Raw genomic sequence first — 4,578 nt, forward strand, 5'->3', positions numbered from 1 at the left:
AACTAATTAAGCTAGATATTTCACTTAGATGCAGCTCCAACACTGCTCTCTGCATTAATGGTGGGGGTGGAAGGGAAACAGAACCAAAAGGTTACTAAGAGCCAAGAGTAACAGATAAGTATGAGAAAAAAAAAATTGCAGAACTTGCTGGGCAGACTGGATAGGCTGTTTGGTCTTCTTCTGCCGTCATTTCTATGTTTCTATGTAGGAGCCACCAAGCAGGGTAATGGGACGTTTAACCGGTTCAGGAAGGGTAGCTAGGCGATTCACATCCGCTACCACATGGTCCAGAGTTGACTGCAGCTTCTGAATGATCCCGGGGTAGGAATCCAGTCGAGCATGCAGATGCTCCAGGGAGGAGGACAAGGCATCGAGACATCGCTGCTGTGCCTATACCTTGGAAGCCAAGCCAGGAATGGCCTGTAAGGCGGAGGACTCCAGCGAGTCCATGGCCTTTGTAACCTGTTGCACTGGAAGTGGACCCTTGGCCTGGTGCAGGATTGGTACGGCCCTCTGGTCAGACCCAGAGAGCGCCTGCCACCAGGAGGTGGAGCACAGGAGGAGACAGAGGCTACTGGAGCTTCGCCAATAGCAACCCGGGGTTTCCCTCAGGTTGAGCCCTTGGTTACCCGAGCCGCCTGGTCTTAGTTGGGCCTCGCAGGGTCTCCTAGAGAGGAAGCCCAGGGGCGTGCCCACCACGAACAAGGGTGTGTAGTCGATGTTCAGGTGAGAGAGTCCAGCGGTCACAGGAGGCCAGAATAGAGTGTCCGTTTGGATAGCGAGGATCAAGGCCAGAGTATCAGTCCAGAATGGTCAGCCAAAGCAGGGGACAGTACCTTTAGTCAATCTGAGAGTGGTCAGGCAGAGTTCAAGTTCCGGGCAGCAAGCAGACATGGTCAGTGAACAAGCAGAGGTCAAGATCTGGGCAGCAAGCAGACGGCATAGTCGGACAGGTGCAGTTCAGGTCGGGAGAGGTCAATGTGGTCAGGCAGGCAGAGGTCAGGCTTGAAGAAGACAACGTAGTCAGGCTGACGGAAGTTAGGCTTGGAATCAGTTCAAAGGAAACCAGAACCAGGTCTTGAAGGGAGCCAGAGGCAACGAGGGAGGAAACCTGTTGCAAAGGCAAGCTCTGGCCGTCAGAGCTTGCCTTATATAGGGCTGGAAGAGTGACATCATCCTGGGAGGCCCAGCAGCCCTAGCGTGCTGCGGCCCTTTTAATTCCCGCTGAGAAGCGCACGCACTAGTGTTGTTAATATAATGCCTGATGGGAGGAGCAATCAGATAGGAGTTGGCAACCTGTTATTAACGGAGTTGCTGGAGATAGCAATCTGTAGTTATATAGGAGAGTAGAGGGTGGATCCTTGGACCAGTGGCAGATGACCACGCCCCCGGGGAATGATCCCAAGAGGCACCACCGGTCAGGCTCTGAGTTAGGAGACAAACACACACTAGTTCTTTTATTAGACAGTATACTGAACCACCAGAGATACAGTAGTGAGCTGGTAAGCCCGGCTGGGCTGTAGTCCCTCCGAGACTGGAACAGCAATCCCTGGAGGCTGAGCTGAAGAGAGACTGAGATATAGTGAGTAGGCAGGGTATGCAGATGGTAACACTCACACAATGTCCCATTAAAGCCCAGGAGCTGGAAAGTATAGGCCCTCGAAGAGCGAGTACCTGGTTCCAGGGAAAGCTCAGAGAGAATGATGGTAATTCACTGATGTAGCTGATATAGTTGGTAGTGAAGACTTCCAGGCAGAAGAGTATACGAAGCAAGTCTGGGATCAGAGCCCTCAAGGAGCGAGTACCGGTTCCAGACTGTCACATGAAAAAACAAAGAGAGAGTGAGGCCCCCGAGGAGCGGGTACTTCTGGTAAGTCTGAGGAGGCTGAGTTGCTTAGGTAGCGAAACCCTTGCTAACTTGATCTGTTAGCAAATACTGAGACCTTAAATATCCTTTGCGGGTGACGTCCCCCGAGGTTCGCGCTAATGCCGGTACTTCAATCGGGGCCGCGTCGCACGCGCGCGCCCCTAGGCCTCCACTGCATGTAAAACTGCCCCCCATGCCCTAGGCCACCACCAAAACCTCACTTCAAGTTACTAGCTGACCCTCCTACAGTGATATAAATAACTTGATTAATATAAGAGCCTTCTGTGCAAAGCTGTAAAATAGCACGCATTGTGGCAACTCAAAAATTACCCTAGCCATGCCCCTTTTTTATCACAGCCTCAATTCATGTAAAATTTATAACAAAATGATGAATGTAGGCCCTAGTTTGTTTCTGAAACAACGAAGCGTCAAATGACTTGCTTAAGGTCACAAGGAAGAACAGTATGATTTGAACTCCAGTTTGCCTGGCTCGTAGCTCGCTCTAACCTTAAGTGGTTTCCTTGGGAAAGCAATCATATACTTTCTGCAGGCTGCTGGGTAATTTGATTCGGGCTGGCCACTATTGGAGAAGGGATGCTGGACTCGATGAAACCTTGATCTGACCCAACATGGTACAGTTGCTCAATCTTATCTTTTTGAGTTAAAATACCTATACCTATATCTAGATCTAGTGCTCCAGTTCATAGACTACTAACTTCAATACAACACTGTGATGGGTCTTCTGATTAACCACCAACTCCAAAAAAAAAGAAAAATTCCAATTTTACCAAAATTACTTTTTCAAATACTAACTTTTGGTTGGTCACCGTCATGTCATCTGCAGCGGTTGGCAATCGCCGTCTGTCTCAGACTGTATGAAATGCACTTCCGATCGCGTCGATCGAAAAGTACTAGAAATCGATTATAATTAACAAAATGGTCCAGGACAAGTGCAGCCGGGAGCTGCAACCCAACCCCCAAGTTCAATGTACGGATGTTTTTAGTTGAAAGTCGGAGGTTCTCTATGCCCGTGGCGTGTCTGTCTTGCACCAGCTCAATTGCTCTAGCCTGGCCAATGGCGCCTCTCCCCCCGCCATGGATCCCCGTGTCCCTGCTCTCTCATGGGCCGATTCAGTATGCTGCGCTCGGCCGAGCGCGCGTTTTTGACGCGCTATTTTTACCCCTTATACAGTAAGGTGTAATAGCACGTCAAAACACGTGGCCAACCTCCCCCCCCCCCCCCCCTCCGCAACTAATAGCGCCTGCATACATGCAAATGCATGTTGATGGGCCTATTAGTTATTCCCACGTGATACAGAAAGTAAAATGTGCAGCGAAGTCGCACATTTTACTTTCAGAAATTAATGCCTGCCCAAAGGCAGAAGTTAATTTCTGCCGGCCCAGGGAACGTGTACAGAAAAAACTGCTTTTCTGTGCAACCTCTGACTTAATATCATAGCAATATTAAGTCGGAGGCCCCAAAATTTAAAAAAAAAAAAAGTTTAATCTGCCCATGCCCCGCGGGGTTGGAAGACGGACACTCAATTTAGCCAGCGTCCATTTTCAGAACCTGTGGCTGTCAGCGGGTTCAAGAACAGATGCCGGTAAAATTGAGCGTCAGCTGTCAAACCCCCTGACAGCCTCCGCTTCTGTCAAAAAGGAGGCGCTAGTGTCCCTAGCACCTCCTTTTACCGCGGGCCCTCATTTAAATACTTGATCGCGCGCCCAGGAGAGTGGGCGCTCGCCTCGGAGCACAGGCTCTCCCGCAGTTTTTACTGTATCGGCCCGTCAGTGAGTAAAAGTAGCCGCCGCTGCCAGCCCAGCGCCCACAGCCACAGTGCCACTGCCATCTTGGCGTTCCAGGAGCCGAGAGGTGGGTGGAGAATGAAAGAGCCCAAGCGGAGCCGCAGCGCACACAGGACCGACCGCTCCAGAAAGATACGGCTGGAGCAGCAAAGGCACGCGGAGCCTGCAGAAGACCCTCTACCAGTCTACCTCCTTTCCCTGCAAGGACTCTGAGAGGAGGCGCACACAATGGTCACGGGGACCCAGCATGGAGGGAAGCCTCCTGCCCCTCTCCCCACTCCATTAGGCCTCCCCTTAAAGGGACACTACCTCCCACTTCGGTGGGACTGGGGAGAAGGCCTATGCCAAGGGACCCAGACCAACAGTGCAGGCGCGAGGCCTCTGTGCAGCCCTGACAGCACATGTATGTGTTTTCCTCACATACATGTACAGAAGGCGCCCACGCCTCGGCTTCCTCTTTTGGAATCGTGATAAGGGTACTTGTGTGTGTCTGTCTTCATACCGGTAGAGCTGGAAACAGCTTTCACCTTGTCAGCTGCATTCAGTGTCTGACGAGAATTAAGGAAAAGACAATGATTTAATTTCACTCTTTATTTTGGGAGGTCGACTAGACTCTGTGTCAGGCTCACAACGGGTGCAGGCCCCTTTTTGTCCAGAAAGATATGACCTCGGGGGGCGGCTAGTTGGAGAACGGGGGATGGTGAGTGAGGCAGACAGTTTGCTAGGCAAGGGTTAAGGATTAGGAAGGGAAGGGGGTGGGGTGGGATGATGCGGAGGGGGTTTGTACGTGCTGGCTGACTTGCCAGCCCTTATTATAATTTAGGCTGCTGGCTGGGTGCTATTGGCTCCGTGGTTTGGCACGTAGGAAGCAGGGGGAGGAGTTGAGCTGGGTGATGCTGGCAGCG

Source organism: Rhinatrema bivittatum, chromosome 4 (genome assembly GCF_901001135.1).
Source record: "Rhinatrema bivittatum chromosome 4, aRhiBiv1.1, whole genome shotgun sequence".
Taxonomy (NCBI): domain Eukaryota; kingdom Metazoa; phylum Chordata; class Amphibia; order Gymnophiona; family Rhinatrematidae; genus Rhinatrema; species Rhinatrema bivittatum.